Source organism: Dama dama, chromosome 6 (assembly GCF_033118175.1).
Source record: "Dama dama isolate Ldn47 chromosome 6, ASM3311817v1, whole genome shotgun sequence".
NCBI lineage: Eukaryota > Metazoa > Chordata > Mammalia > Artiodactyla > Cervidae > Dama > Dama dama.
Genome location: NC_083686.1, coordinates 4,857,932 through 4,875,604, shown reverse-complemented (window position 1 = coordinate 4,875,604; position 17,673 = coordinate 4,857,932).

Here is a 17,673-nt window from a genome sequence, read left to right as displayed (position 1 = left end):
AGGAGCCTGGCACACTGCAGTCCATGAGGTCAAAAAGAGTTGTACACGACGTAGTGGCTGAACAACAACAAATACAACTCACAGGTAGTCATGCAGGATAAGTGATTAAAATGCATGTAAAGCCACTTACCACAAGCTGGACACGTGATGTGTTCTCAAGGCCTGTTGGTTATTATTATTAACAAGAGGCACTTATTTTTTCTGGGGACAAGGAGGCCTGGCGTATTGTAGTCCATCCGGTTGCAAAGTGTCAGGGACTGAACTTAGGGAGTGAACAACAACAAACATTTTTTGCACAGCCATCTATGGAGAGTCTACTAGGAGACAGTCACTTTGTTTAGACAGAAGCCTTCTATGAGCCACGACCCTCATCTGAACAACATCTCTTAACTTTCCTTCTTTGTATTCCCTCATTACCATGAGAGTCACATCGTAGGTTATATTTGGTGGGTCAGTGGTCCCTTAAAGGGCAAGGGCTGGTCCTATTTGGCTTTGCACCCACAGAGCTCAGCATGGTCTAAAAAGGTGGTGCCAGTGGACCAGCACCCAGGAGGACCCCTGGCAGCAGATAACCCATGGCCCTTTGGACCAGTGAGGGCTGGAAGGCTGGAGAAGGCAGAGGCCAGATATTAGAGGACCTTGCTGCATGCTAAAGTGCAATGAGGTTATTTTGTGGGCAAAGAGATTCTTCTGGAAGGATCCAAGGAGAAGAGAGACACACTCAGACTTGCATTCTAAAGCAGATGCTTTGGGAGGCAGACAGACCATGACAGAAGGAGACAGTCCAGGCTGGAGGAAGCCTGCAAGAACTGGGAGGCAGCCCTTGTCTGATTCTCTGCCTTGCTACATCCACAAATATCTCAGACGTGAAAGATGCCCAGTAAATATTTACTAAATGAACCAGGAAAGCAGACGTAGGAATGCGGACCTCACTTAGGAGATGACGATGCAAGAGAGAAATTGTAAGAACCTAGACCAGCGCTGACCCAGAGAACTTTCTGTGATGATGGAAATGCCTTGTAAGGTGATGGTCAGTAGGGACATGTGTCCACTGAGCTCTTGAGATGGCACTAGTGCCATTGGGGGACTGAATTTAATTTCAGTTAATTTTAACTTAAATAGCTGCCCAAGTCTGTCATAGCCCACACCCCTACCAAGATTGGGACAGCATAAATGGAGAGGAAGTAGCACCAGTGGATCTCTCATTTTGAAATACCTACAATTCCGAGGTTAGTGTAAATAGCATTTCTTCTTAGACATTTTTCTTCATCACTACACCAACCAGGGTTTCGAATGAGCATAACATAATTCCAAATAAAAATTGGATACTCCAAGCTCTGAATGATAACAGTAATCATCATCTTGTGTATGTGTGTGCTCATTCATGTCCGACTCTTTGAGACCCCGCCTGTACCCCGACAGACGCTATATGCCCAGGATGACTGTTGAGGGCTGTATTTGAGAACACATGCTCTGGAACCAGATGGCCTGGGTTTAAAAGTTGGCTCTGATGATGCAAATTCCTTGTTTCCGTCTCTGTAAAAGCATAATGTCCACTTCATGAAATTGTTACCAGGATTAAACTGTTTGATACCTATAAAAAACCTGGCACATAAGTGCTTAGTCCATGTGAGCTATATTTGTGTGTTTTACACACATTATCTCTTTAATCTCCTCAGTAACTGTCCAGACCAGGTGTTATCATTCCCATTTTGCAGGTGAGGAAGTATGATCAAGGAGGATTATCTCAGATGCATATTATTAAGTGAACAAAGCCAATCACCCTGAATGGTTCCAGCTATATGCAGCCTGTGCGTTACAGCAGGTTCCTACTAGCCTGCTATAAAGCACGGGCAACATATTAACGCATTTTCCCAGTCAGGAGTTTTCTGTTTAGCAGCTAGTGGTAACCTGCTGTAACACGCAGGAAGCTCAGCTCAGCGCCCTGTGATGACCTGGAGCAGTGGGATGAGGGGAGGGGGTGGGAGGGAGGGCCAGGAGGGGGAGGTCGTGTGCATCCACATGGCTGATTCGTGGTGTTCTGCAGCAGAAACGATCGAGACATTGTAAAGCAATTTTACTCCAATAAAAAAAGTGCAGGTTGTGTAGGTTATACACAGTAAAGGATCTGCTTTCCATGCAAAGCCGTCACAGTGATGAAATCAAAGTAATAATTAATCGCTATAATTTCTTAAGTTTGTAGTATCATATTTATGAATGCAACATGGCATTGTTGTCAAACGTGTAATGTCATGCACCTTTTAACATGTGTGTGGGGGGGTGGGGTTGGCGCTCGGTCATTCAGTTGTGTCTGACTCTTTGCAACCGCCTGGACAGGAGCCCACCATGCTCCTCTGTCCATGGGATTCTCTAGGCAAGAATATTAGAGTAGGTTGCCATTCCCTCCTCCAGGGCGTCTTTCTGACCCAGGATTGAACCCGCATCTCCTGCATTGGCAGGAAGATTCTTCACTACTGCACCACGTAGGAAGCCCTTTAAACATTTCCCACACTAAAAGCAAAACAAAACAAAAACCACTGCCAGCTAAACAGCACTGTGCCTACTTACCACTCATAATTTCATTTGGAAATGCTTTTTAGACTCATCTCAATCTGAACTCTTAGCTTGCATCACTCTTGTACCAACACAAAATGGAATGTATACACAAGATAAATTGCCTGAAGCATTGCTTAAGGTAGTGACACTCAGTGTTCAACTCTTCCAATCCTTTTTGGACTCAGGATGGATATGTTCATTTTTCCTTCCCTTGTAAGAGCGTCCTCTGCGCCGTTAAATGCATTGACGATACAGCATTTCTTGAAAGCGGTACACTGTTTTCTCCAGAGCTATTCTTCCATACAGCTGATGCCCATTCTGTAAGTTTTGATGCTGAAATGTCTTTTACCAAAAGGTATCAATGGAAGGTTTTTCAAACGGCTACCAGGACTTATATTCAACCTTTGAATACCCCTGGAATAAAAACCAAATGCATGGCTTTAGGGACAATGACAGTTTAACAGCTCAACAGTCACCTGGCCAAGATCTATTGTAATATTCCACCGATGGTGGGATACATCCCAAGTCCGGAGAAGTTAAAATATGAAAGAGTGTGTTGAGAGCCAGTGAAATACAGTGTGTTTCAGGCACTTTCATTCATCACTCAACTTGTATTTATTACACCCCTATGATATAGCATAGGGCTTCACTGGTAGCTCAGCTGGTAAAGAATCCGCTTGCAATGCAGGAGACCCCAGTTCGATTCCTGGGTCCAGAAGTTGCCCTGGAGAAGAGATGGGCTACCAACTCTAGTATTCATTGGCTTCCCTGGTGGCTCAGATGTTAAAGAATCTGCCCGCAATGCGGGAGACCTGGGTTCAATGCCTGGGTTGGGAAGATCCCCTGGAAGAGGGCATGGCAACCGACTTCAGTATTCTTGCCTGGAGAATCACCTTGGACAGAGGAGCCTGGTGGGTTACAGTCCACAGGGTCGCAATGAGTCAGACACAGCTGAGCAACGAAACACACATGATATAAGAGACACTAAGTGAGGCGCTGAGTCACAGCAAATGCTTTATACAGTATTACGGCAGAACGTCTCTGGAGTCATAAATGTGAGTCTCTTTTAGCTCCCACAACAAGCCTGCAAAATTGGCAAAGATACACTCATTTGAAAAAGTGAAGTGAAAGTGTTAGTCACTCAGTCACATCCAACTCTTTGGGACACCATGGACTGTATAGTCTGCCAGGCTCCTCTGTCCATGGGATTCTCCAGGCAAGAATACTGGAGTGGGTTGCCATTCCCTTCTCCAGAGGATCTTCTTGACCTAGGGATCGAGCCTGGGTATCCGGCATCGCAGGCAGTCTTTACTGTCTGAGACACCAGGGAAGCCCGTACGCAACTTACTGGTAAGGAAACCAGTGATGGAGCTTAGAGAGTGAACAGGGTCTTTTTTACTCCTAAACCCATATGCATTCCATTAAAAACATTAAAAGAACATAATCCAGAACTGAACTAAATGGACCAGCTGCTAGAAACCTATAAAGATTTTCTCCAATTCGTTGAAAAAAGAATTGAAAATAAATATCGGAAGTCCACTGTGTCATAGTTATTGGATAAAATTATCCTCATACTGACTGTCTTCAGTTGTGGCTCCAGAGCATGGGGTTGGAAATTCTCAGCTAAACCATTTAAAGTCACCAAAGAATATCTTGGATCGTACTGCAGATAGAAAATATAACTTGTATAGTTGTGGTAAACAGTAGCCATTAAGAGCACAGATTTTAAAGCTGCCTGGGTCAAAATCTTGGCTGTACTACTTACCAGATATGTGACCTTGGGCAGGTTATCCTCATAGCTTAGTTTCCTCTTCTGTAAAGTGGAAATGTTGATGATCCTATTTCCCTTAGAAGCTGTAGTAAAGGTTAAATGAGTTAATATGTATAAAACATTCAGAATAATATATTATATGTAGTCAGCATAAGTATAAGCCAAAATATTATTATTCCAAAGTATTTCTATACCTAGATTGGTGTGTTACACCTGGATTGTCCAACTCATTCGAGAAGACCCTAAAGCTGGGAGAGATTGAAGACAAAAGGAGAAGGGGCAGCAGACGATGAGATGGTTAGATAGCATCACCAACCCAATGGACATGGGTTTGAGCAAACTCCAGGAGATAGTGTAGGATGGAGAAACCTGGTGTGCTGCAGTCCACGGGGTCACAAAGAGTCAGATACAACTCAGCGACTGCACAACAATGAACAACACCTGGATTGGCATGACATTACACCTAAATTGATGTCCCACTGAAATCCTGGTGTTTCAAAAGAGTGACTGAATAAATCATCAAGTGAATGAATAGAAGTTGGTTTCACAAGGGGCGTTTCTGGTTAAGGAGCAGGGTATTACCCTTGTGCCAGCAGAGGCATACTATGTCCATCCCCAGGCATACTTATCAGCAAGTAAATTTTGAAGCGTGAGTTATAAAGGGATCTCAGAAATCTTTCCGTCACTCACATACAATCCAGTTCAGATTTTAAAATACCTGTTTATAGCAGCTCAACTCTGAGTTCACTTAACCTTGGAAGAATACTTAAAACATTATTTCCCAGTGAAAGTAAAGTGATAAGTTTTAGTGGCTCAGTCCTGTCTGATTCTTTGCGACCCCGTGGATAGTAGCCCACCAGGCTCCTCTGTCCATGGGATTCTCCAGGCAAGAATATTGGAGTGGGTAGCCATTCCTTCCTCAAGGGGATCTTCCTGATCCAGGGATTGAACCCGGGTCTCCTGCATTGCAGGCAGATTCTAGAGTGCCTTACATTTCTTTTAAGTGGCATCAGAGGAATAACCCTCAATTAAACATGAACGTGTAGAATGGAAATGCTTAAGATCAATGCCCACTCTTCTTACTACTTTATAATTAACAGAGTGACTGCTCTGCTTTGACAATCACAGCTTACTGTGGGAGGGGAAGCCCCTACCCCAGGATGGGCGTGGGGGAAGCAGGTGAAATAAGCTGTAATCCTTTAGAAAAAGTATTTTAGAGTCTTCTCATTTTCCTGAGGCTTTGTTTGAAAGCTTCTGCTGCTGCTCCATTTCAACTCATGTTGCATTTACGCATTATGAATTTGTTTTGCAATGAATTGAGAAGTGATTTGGGGCTTCCCTGGTGGCTCAGATAGTAAACGATTTGCTTGCAATGCAGGAGACCCAGGTTCAATTCCCTGAGCCTGGAAGATCCCCTGGAGAAGGGAATGGCAACCCACTCCAGTGTTCTTGCCTGGAGAATTTCATGGCCAGAGGAGTCTGGCGAGCTACAGTCCATGGAGTCACAAAGAGTCGGACAAGACTGAGCGACTAACACTCACTTTACTTCACTTTCTAGAAATGTGTAAAGAAGACGAAACCTCTTGGCCGCTGTCAGAGCACTGAAGGGAGCTGTGCTCTTCGGAGCTGCCCGGAGGAGCTGGCAGACAGAGGGCCAAGGGGGACAGAAGTTATAGCCTGAAAGAGGAGAGGAGATGGAACTTGAGATCTGGTGCCAGAGCATCAAAGGAACCTGAGCCCTGGTACCTGAGCCCTGGTCTGGAACATGGGTGCTCACAGCCGCTTTTGTCTGCCCAGAAACGTGTGTTTATTTCCCTTCCAAGAGCCCCTCGTCTCTCCTTCTCAGCTTGTGGATTTCCAGTGGGACTGATCACGCCCATCCCGAGAATGACCATAAAATATATCCTTCAAATACATTTGGGGGACATTTTTTAAATTAATTATTTTAATTGGAGGATAATTACGGTATTGTGATGGTGTTTGCCATACATCAGTATGAATCGGCCATAGGTATACATGTGTCCCCTACATCCTGACCTCCCCTTTCACCTCCCCCTCCCACCCTATCCCTCCCGCTGTCACAGAGAACCACATCACATGCCCTGCATCTTGCATCAAACTCTCACTGGTTATCTGTTTTACATATGGTAATGTGCATGTTTCGGGGCTGTTCTCTCAAATCATTCCACCCTCGCCTTCTCCCACTGAGTCCAAAAGTCTGTTCTTTTTGTCTGTGTCTCCTTTGCTGCCCTGCATATAGGACCATTGGTACCATCTTTCTAGGTTCCATATATATGCATTAATATACGGTACTTTCTCTTTCTGACTTACTTCACTGTGTATAATAGGCTCTAGGTTCATCTATCGCATTAGAACTGACTCAAATGCGTTCTTTTTTATAGCTGAGTAATGTGCCTGGAGAGGGTGTGAAGAAAAGGGAACCTTCTTACACTGTTGATGGGGATACAAAAGGATACAATCACTATAGAGAACAGTATGCAGATTCCTTAAATAACTAGGGATAAGACTACCATACGACCCAGCAGTCCCCCTACTGAGCATGTACCATGAGAAACCAGAATTGAAAAAGATGCATGTACCCCAACCTTCATTGCAGCACTGTTTACAACAGCCAGGACATGGAAGCAACCTAGATGTCCCTCAGCAGATGAATGGAAAAGGAAGTTGTCAGGCATTCTCTAAAGAAGTACTTTTTAAGGTGACCTCATACAATTTTGAAATATTTATTTACTGACCAACAAACTGGTTTTCTTCAATCGGCAGACCTATAAAATTGTTCGATTCAAAAAAGTGTTTTCAAGAGTAAATATTTTCTTAGATAACTAATGAAAACCTACTGTATAGCACAGCAAACTCCACTGAGTGCTCTGTGGTGACCTAAACTGGAAGGAAATTCAAAAAAGAGGGGATATATGTGTGTATATATGTCCAGCTGATTCACTTTGCTGTACGGCAGAGACTAACACAACACTTTAAAACAATCGTATTCCAGTGAAAATTAATTTTAGAAAGGACACTACCAATAAAATATGACTAGAATTTTTGAAAGTAAATATTTCTATTTTGTGTAAGACATAATCTTTTACATTTTCATTGGAATCACATTCACAATGTTGTGATAGTTTCGGGTACACAGAAAAGTGAATCAGTTACACATATAAACATATCCATTCTTTTTAGATTCTTTTCCTATGTAGATCAGAGTATTCCCTGAGGGTCCTTATTAGTTTTATATTTTATAATAGTACTGTAGATATGTCAGTCCCAATCTCCCAATTTATCCCTCCCCCTAGAATCACAGATGTATTATTTCTATGTAATATTTTCTAAGTATGCAATGTTTTCTAAAAACAAAAAAATGTAACCAGTAGAGTAAAATGGGAGAAACTTTCTTTACATTGATTTTCTGAACATTCAAAATAACAGAATAATTATTCTTAGTACATTGAGTACTTCAATTTCTTAACCATACCTGTCTCTAGTAAAATGTCAGTTATTTTCTAAAGAATGGATGGTTTTATCAGTTTTAATGTTTTCACACAATTGCCTGTCCTGCTTTTCCAAATTGTATTATATATTTCATAAACTTTGAAACTGTTGGAAACTTTGGTTGACACTTGTTTGTAGATTTAAACATTTCTACTATCTGCTTATTAGTGGGCACTAAGAAAAAAAAGGCATGTTCTGACATGCTGAGGTTTTTTTTTTATATCTGACACTAGTTTAATTACAATAAATTGTGTGGTTCAGTTACTCAAACTGCACATATAAAAAAATGTTTAAAATTTGACATGCAAAGCTCTATTTTCATTAGTAGAATATTAGAGCTTATTTGGATGCAATTTTGAATTATGTGTATAATTCAACCAATCCCAAGTAAAAAATATAGGCTTCATAATTCAGCCTTCATAATTAAAAAAAAAATACTATTTTACTTTGACATTGAGTTGTACCAAAAATTGCATTTGTTTTATTCTGTTAGACAAATAATTTTATTTTTAATGTTTACTTTTTGAACTTAATTCACAAGAGTCACCATAATGCCATACAATTCACCCTCAACAGAAAAAATTTCCAAATTTATTTAGTTTCCAATAATTGGGTGAAAAATTTAAACCTTTATAAAATTTAACTAATGTCATCAATATTCTAGAAACAGTCTGCTCCAATTCCTGGGTCCTGAAGTGAAGACACAAAACAAGCCTTTAACCAAGTCATATAGGCATGTAGTGCCAGCAAGAAATAATGAGTCCTTGCGGTGTAAGCCCCTGACGTTTTGTAGTCATTTGTTTTCAAGGTTCTGATGGTTCTCAAAGTGTGGTCCTCAACTCCTGTGAGTCCCCAGACTCTTTAAGAGCACCCAAGAAGTCAAAACTATTTCGATAATAATACTAAGACGTCTGCCTTTTCCACCATGTTGACACATTAAAGGCAGGAAAGTAATGGTGAGTAAAACTACTTGTCCTTATCACCAGTCAAAGGGGTGACATCAAACTGTGCTAGTATTCACTGTATTTTCTACCCATGCACTTAAAGTTTTTTAAAAAATGCAAATTTCACTTTATCACCTAATGAAACAGAAAAAGGGATTAATTTTATAGGTCTCACTCTTGAGTACACATCTTCTTAATACTCTTTGTGATGAAATGGAAGGTGGGTAGAAAGCTGTTTGCTGAGCTGTGACGTGAGGAAAGTCACTTGTGATTGAGTTACAAGCTGAATTAGCCACTTTTTCATTTAAAAAACTTTTTTATTTGAAAGGGTAACTGACAAACTATGGTTACTCAGACTTAGTCAATTGTCAAAGACTTTCCTGCCAATGCTAAACTTCAGTGAATATTAGAATTCAATTAATATTGGAATGTTAATGCTAGCATTAATATTAAAATACTAATATTCAAGTGAATATTTTAATTTTTTTAAGCTTGTATCTGTCATTGTGACCTTGGCACTTTCTAAAAAAGACTTTTTACTTTTTTCCCTGATGGGATCAGTGGTGATATTAATGAATGTAGTTTTCTGATATTATGTAATGAAATATGTCACCATTCAGAGGATCTGTATAACTCGGTGAACCAGTATTTTCCAAATGATCAATTTTGAAACTGAAAATTCATGTGTAAAAGACACTTACGAGAGATCAATGAATTTTAATTTCAGATTCCACGTTGCAACTAACCTATTGAAAACTATCACTTGAATTTTTGTGTTGCATCAGAGAATATTCAGAAGTGTCTTAAATACTCCCCACTTTCCAAACTATGTATCTTTGAGAAGCCAATTTTTCTTCATAAATTTCAAACTAATACATCACAATGGAGAAGATGCATGAAATGTTTACCAAACTAGAAGAACTAAAAAGCAAACAAACAGAGATGAACAATATACTAGAAAGAATCAGTAGCAGAATAACTGGGGCAAAAGACTGGAAAAGTGACCTGGAGGAAAGAATGGTGGACATTGCTCCCACAGAACAGAATATAGAAAAAAGAATGAAAAAAACATGCAGATGGCTTAAGAGACCACAGGGACAACAGTAAACACACATTATAGTAAACACATACATTACATACATTATACATACATTATAGTAAACATTCACATTATAGGGATCCCAGAAGGAGAGGAGAGAAAGGACCCAAGGAAATATCTGAAGAGATAATAGCTGAAAACTCCCCCAATGTGGGAAAGAAAACAGTCAATCAAGTCCGGGAAGCAAAGAGAGACCCAGGCAGGATAAATTCAAGGAGGAGCACGCGGAGACACATAGCAACCAAACTGACAAAGACCAAGATAAAACCTTCAAAGAAACAAGGGGAAAATGACAGATAACATGCCAGGGAACTCACATAAGGTTATCAGCTAATTTTTCAACAGAAACTCAAGCCAGAAGGGAATGGCACAACATGCTTGAAGTGATGAAAGGGGGAAAACCTAAACAATTTGGCACAAGAGACGGCAGAAGCAGATAAGAGAATCCAGCTGTCTTCATAAGCCAGACAGGAAAGATATTTGCAGAAATGTAAATCCAGACTACTCTTCTCATGAATACTTTTGGTTCAAAAAATAAATATTTTTTCAATATGAGTTAACCCGTAATGGGTTTATCATTTTAAAGGAATTAATAAATACATGTGTTTAAATTTTGTTTCACTTTTATATGGAAAAATCAAGAGATATACGTCAACAAAAACTCTTTGGCGTCTTCAATAATTCTAAGAGTATAGACGGGTCCTGAAAATCAATGTTTGAGAACTGCTACTGATCTGTCACAGTCCCAGGAGGACCAGTGAGGAGACAGGAGCCCCATGGGACCTTGAACAGGGAAAGCTTAATAGAAAGATTACTGACTGTAAAGAATTTCCCAACATCATAAAGGAGTAACTATAAAGATGAACCTAGAACTCTAAATAATGCCCTAGGGGGCTTCCCTGGCCATCGAGTGGTTGAGGACCTTTCAGCGCAGGGGAGGGTGTGAGTTCCATCCCTCCTCAGAGAGTTAAGATGGCACATAACCAATGGCCAAAAAAAAAAAAAGGCATAAGACAGAAGCAACATTGTAACAAATTCAATAAAGACTTTTAAAAAATGGTCAACATGAAAAAAAAAATTTTTTAATAAATAATATCCTAGGGCTGCACAAGAAGAACAAAGAACGGACAAAACGTGCACGAGAGAGCCCCTCGCCCACGGCTGGGACTCCAGAGGACCAGGCGTGGCTGCAGCCCTCTAGACGCGGCCGCAGGTGAGCCCCCCAGGGCCCAGGCGAGCAGGAAACACACCTCCAGAGAACAGGAGGGCAGGCCGCAAAGCCCCTGCTGTCCCGGCAGAGCGAAGCCTGAGTGCCGGGAGTGTTCATCAGCAGGACGGTGTGAGGAGGTCTCCAGGATGCGTGGGGCCTGTGAGCTGGCAGAGCAACCGCAAGCTCTGGACCCGCAGTGGAGGAACAGAGCTGCTGACAAGGGTGGCATCTGAAGCAAGCAGAAAACAGCCGCCGGGCCCGGGAAGAGCATCCTCTTCCACCTGCGGCGTCTCTCTAGCGCCCTCTACCGACAAGTCCTAATATGCTCTCTACAAAGGAGAATGACTTAACCGCTCCATGATGGAGCTGGTAATCTTCAGGGTGCATTTGTAATGAGGAGGTGATAAATCGATAGCTGACACATTGACTTAAAACACTCAGCTCAGTTCAGTTCAGTCGCTCAGTCGTGTCCGACTCTTTGCGACCCCGTGGACTGCAGCACGCCGGGCTTCCCTGTCCATCATCAACTCCTGGAGCCTACTCAAACTCATGTCCATCACGGTGATGCCATCCCACCATCTCATCCTCTGTCCTCCCCTTCTCCTCCAGCCTTCAGACTTGCCCAGCATCAGGCTCTTTCCCAATGAGTCAGTTCTTCGAATCAGGTGGCCAAAGTACTGGAATTTCAGCTTTAGCATCAGTCCTTCCAATGAATATTCAGGACTGATTCTCTTTAAGATTGACTGATTGGATCTCCTTGCAGTCCAAGGGACTCTACACACTACACAGACCTTTTTTTAAACCTCTGTGAATATTTCCAAAAAGAAATAATGTTCTGGGTACCACGGGTTAAGAAGCACTGATCTTTATATATCATAGATTTATTCTGAGCTTTCTGTTCTCCTTATAAGTATTCATTGTTGCTGAATTCCAAAATTTACATGTCAACAACCACATCTGGAAAACACATGCTGCTTAGGAAGACTGCCAGGCACCAACAGCTGGGTGTGTAGATATGCGGGTTAAATTCTATAGCAAGATTTTTTTTTTTAATGCAGGAAGCAAAAAAGAGTTGATGAATCATTAATAAGGGCAATTTAGCAAAATATATCAACAAGTTCTGGCATTCGGTGACAATGTTATGACTATGTTCCCATTAGCCCAGAAATCTGGTTACATCGGCTTTAAAAAGGCGCAAATCACACATCTCCTGAACTCATGTTTCCGCAGCCTAGGAATAAAAATCCAGAAAGCTAGAGATACAGCACTGGCCATTTTTCATTTCCCACAGAAAGCTGTCAAGGTCTTTCTCGTCCTTCAAGCACTAGCTCAAACACACAGTCTTCCCACCATCCCACTGCCCCCATACCAATGGATCGCTCTCTCCTCTGGATCCCAGCTTTTTCTTGTTTATGCCTCCACTGAAGCACTTCCCCAAGCTAACTTGTTTTGCAGCTAGTTTTGTCTGCATCTTTCTCCCCCACTGCGCTGTGAGCTCCTCTAGGGGAGGGTCCAGACCTCCCAGAGCCAGTCACACGACTCGATGCAGTAAGCCTGCCACCTGTACATCTTGAGCCAAATTTCTTCATTTCAAATGAACAGGAGCTTGAAGTCTCTGGATTGCCAAGGACCCCAGCCACAGACAGGCACTCGGTTGCTTTCTGCTGTGAGCAGTCTTCAAGGCATTTTGAAAACAGGGGTCTTCAGGGGGAGTCTTTGGAGCTGGGCAAAGAGTAAACAGAATTTATTTGAGAATTCTGGAATGCAAAAGATTTATAAACTAATTCAAAACCCAGAAAATATAACCAGGCACTATTGTATGCTGTAACTCTCTTGCAGTTTGTCTTGATTCATTGCTTCCCTTTTTCTCACCTCCCACCTCAAACCTCAATCCCTCATAAGCTAAGAAAGGACTATTTCTCTGGCAGAATCTTAAGATATTTTGTTGGAAGTATGCAATGCTCCTCATGCCATTTGAAACTCTCCTAAAGAGTCTCTGCTGGTCCAGATCAACTAGATGATGAGGCAGTGACAAGCGTCAATAAATTTCAGGGCTTTAATGCCTTAATAGCTTATTTCTTACTTCTGTAAAGTCCACTGTGGGTCCTGGCAGTGCTCCAGGGCAGTTGTGACTAAGGCATTAACTCAGTGGTGCAGGGGACTCACCTGGTTCCTCTGAGAGAAGGTGAAGAAGAGCATGGAGATTTCACGTCTGCACATCCTCTGCTCTGACTCAGAAGTGCCACGTGCTCTATCATCTGCAGCCCCTCACCCAGAATGAGACAGGTAACCCCACTAACAGGCAAGGAGGCTAAGAAGTGCCGTTCTCTCTGTGGATGGGAAAGGCGAGGAAACCAGCGAGCTCTGGTTCTATCTACTTCCAAGGATTCACAAGGACTTTACAAGTCAAGGCAGAGGGAAGGCAGGCTGGAAGGGGCAGCTTCTCCCCGCTTTGCCTTCTGTCCTAAGACACATCTAAGAAACCAGGAAAGGCGTCCTCAGCACTGTCCAGCTCACCTGCTTGGAGCAGACAAAGGAAGGGCATCCTCCTCCTTTCTCATCTACAATCTTATTTTCCTGGAGGCACGGGCTTCCCTGGTGGCTCAGACGGTAAAGAATCTGCCTGCATCAAAGGAGAACTGGGTTCAGTCCCTGTGTTGGGAAGATTCCCCAGAGAAGGGAATGGCAACACACTCCAGTAGTCTTGCCTGGAGAATCCAGTGAACAGTGGAGCCTGGTGGGCTACAGTCCATGGGGTCGCAAAGAGTCGGGGCATGACTGAGCGACCAAACACGAATGCATGGATGTTCTGACAGATCATTTAGTTAGAAACAAAGAAATTGGGCAAATAATTGGCCATTCCAGGACACCTGTCCTTGAAGAGTTCCATGACCAGGAAAGGAAGAAAGAGTTAAGTCTGAACGGTTTCAGCCCTCTTTCCAACTTCAGTAATTTGATTTTCATGTTATACTTCATTTTGATTATTAATATCATAACATCTTCAACAAATAGTTATTAAATACTCACAATATACCTGACTGCAGAAAATGGGGACTCAGGTATTTTTTGAACCACTGTGATGTTTGAAATTTCACACTATATGCTCTTTACAAATCATAAGTTATTTTACCCTTTTCACAACCTTTGGGGGGATTGTCATGACTGCTCCCACTTTACAACCAAGTAAACTGAGGCTCAGAGAATTAAGTCATATGATCCAGGTCATGGCAGGTAATAGTGGGGAAAGGCGATCTCAACCCACATCTGTCTGGCTCATAATAAGGGATTTCCACATACTCACTCCAAATTAATTATAACTTAGAGGTTTGGGGCTTACAGCCTGATTTTTTAGACTTTATGTATTTGAAGAGTATAATCAAGAGATTATTCATTCACTGAAATAACCACAGTTCTATCTGAAATTTGAAAGAATGTTGATCATAGCTTCTGTGTACTATTCCTTATGCTATGATAATCTTTTAATCTGCATCAACTTCCCTTTCTCTCAAACAAGGCATTCAACACTATGCCATTCTGTTACATGGTCCAGAGATTCCAGGCAAACCCTACCCCAGGATTAAGGGAGATCACACTCACTTAACAAAGTGTCCCTAACAAAGTTAAGCACTTTATTTAAAAAAAAAAAAAAAACAAGATCAACTATTATGTTGTTTGGCAAATTTGTAAAAAATTGGATCTTTATCTCCTAAAATGAATAAAAATCTGCAAAAATTAAATGCTAATGCTCTGGTAGATATGTAAATATCACAAACTGAGATGGAGGTGGAATCCTTATACGTGTCTCTACAGCAGCAAATCTTGAGCTTCAAACATATGCTCGTAAGCTTAACATAAGTAATGGTGGATTCAATTACGGAAGCCACAAAGCAAAAGCAATTTTACAAACATCTTAAAATATTGGAAATTACTGGCAAAATTTGCCATCCAAAGACAAGATATAAATTAAGATTTTATAATATTTGGGGGCTTTTGGAGAACAAACCCTCCCTTACAAGAGATAAGCCTTCTGTTTAGGCCTTCTTACATTTGATTTTATACATATTTTCATTAGCTATTGCACACAAACTTAGGACCCCAGCATCTGAAGCAGTGCCTGGCACACAGGAGGCTCTCGGCAGACATTTGATGAATAAACAAGCGACCAGCTCAACAGAGGAGACTAGATGTGACAGTGAGGGGAGATATTTCAAAAGCTCGAGCAAAACTCTTCTTGGGGAGAGAACTGCCTTTTTCTGGAAGATACAGTGATGGGGCCTTTTTTATTTCAGTGGAATACAATTTATTATTGTTCTGTGGACATCAACCAAATTTGTCAGTTTTGTACCTATGCTCAGATGGTAAAAATCTGCCTGCAACACGGGAGACCCAGGTTCCATCCCTGGGTCTGGAGAAAGATAACCCATTCCAGGATTCTTGTCTGGAGAATTCCATGGACAGAGGAGCCTGGTGGGCTGCAGCCCATGCAGTCGCAAAGAGTCGAACACGGCTGAGTGACTTTTTAATTTATTATTTATATTAATTTTTTGGTTAAAGACAATTAATTATCTATATTGGAGCCTGATTGGTTTGCAGTGTGGTGTCAGCTTCTGCTGTGCAAGAATGTGAATCAGCTATATGCATACACATATCCCCTCCGCCTTGCGCCCGCCTCCCGCCCAGGGCCATCCCACCCCTCCGGGCCATCACAGGGCTCCGAGCTGAGCTCCCTGTGTTAAGCAGCGGCTTCCCACCAGCTACTTATTTTAGTGCACATGTCGGTGCCGCCCCCCCCATTCATCCCTCCCATCCCTCAGCCCCAGGCCCTGTGTCTGCGCTCCACATCCGCATCTCTTTTCCTGCCCTGAAAATAGGTTCATCTGTACCATTTCTCTCGATTCCACATAAGGACATTAATATACTATATTGTCCTCTCTTCCTGACTTACTTTGCCTTGTATTTCTGGCATCATGGCAGACCCTGGTACTTTGAACTATATTTCCAATGAAGAATCACTAAAATATGAAACGATATATTTTTTAATAGCATGATACCCTTTTTCTTTCATTTACTGTTTGGGCTTCACCACACAGCTTATAGGATCTTAGTTCTCTGACCTGGGATTGAGCCCTGGCCCCTGGCAGTGGACACCTGGATTCCTAACCACAGAACCAACAGGGAAGTCCCTGAAATGAAATATTTAAAAAGCATCTTTTAAATGCATCACCAGGTAAACTGGGACAAAAGTAAGGTGTGTGGAGGGGCAAAAATAAACAAGACAAAAGCAGGAGGTCATGAAGCTCTAAGACCGACTTTCGCTGATGTTTTCTGTTACCCCTACAGAACTTGAACTTTCCTGGGTGGAGGGGCTGGAAAGTAGGAATGGGACAGAAAACATAGACTGCTCAAAGTGGCCAATTCTTGTTATTTTTACCCCTTTCTAAGGTTGACTTCCAATTCCTACCTATAAAGCTGGCATTACAAAGGGCTAGAACTCACTTGTAAAGATGAACTAGAAATTAATTTGCTGTTCAGAAGGGCAGTATCTGAAATGGGGAGAAGGGACATGGAAGGTCTTACAGGGAGACCCAGCTCTGTGACCCGTTTTCCCACTGGGTGATGAAGCCTACTTGCTTTTCACATGTTCTGAAGTCATTCCCCAAAACGGAATGGGGTGTGCTTAAATGTGAGCTCCGCTGAGAAGAGATAGAAGTCCCTTGATCAAGTAGACCTCTCATTCTTTGTCATTGACTAGGAAGGGCGTGGCCTGTTTGTCTTGATACAGACCTCTTCTTACTCGTCCAATCAAAGTCATCCTTTAACCTAAGAAGGGAGGTGTTCAGAGAAAGGAAGCGAGCATGCTCCTGAGGTCTGGCTATGTGTGTACAGGAGCTAATAACATACTTCAGCACTTCACCCTACAAAGGACCTGCCAGGTAGGCATCGCTGTGCTGTTCGGTCGCTAAGTCATGTCCGGCTCTTTTCAACCCCAAGGTCCTTCACCATCTCATGGAGTTTGCTCAGACTCATGTCCGTAGAGTTGGTGATGCCATCCGACCATCTCATCTTCTGCCACCCTCTTCTCCTTTTGCCTTCAATCTTTCCCAGCAACAGGGTCTTCTCCAGTGAGTCAGCGCTTCACATCAGGAGGCCAAAGTACTGGAGTTTTCAGCTTCAGCATCAGTCCTTCCAATGAATATTCAGGACCGATTTCTTTAGGATTGACTGGTTTGATCTCCTTGCAGTCCAAGGGACTCTCAAGAGTCTTCTCCAGCACCACAATTTGAAAGCATCATTCTTTCACACTCAGCCTTCTTTATGGTCCAACTCTCACATCCGTACGTGACTATTAGAAAAACCACAGCTTTGACTAGACGGACCTTTGTAAGCAAAATGATATCTCTGCTTTTTAATACACTGTCTAGGTTTGTCAAGGCTTTTCTTCCAAAGAGCAAGCGTCTTTTAATTTCATGGCTGCAGTCCCCGTCCAGAGTGATTTTGGAGCCCAAGAAAATAAAGTCTGTGCCCGTTTCCACTTTTCCCCGCGCTAGGCATCTGTGCCCCAGTTTCACAGGCGAGGAGCCTG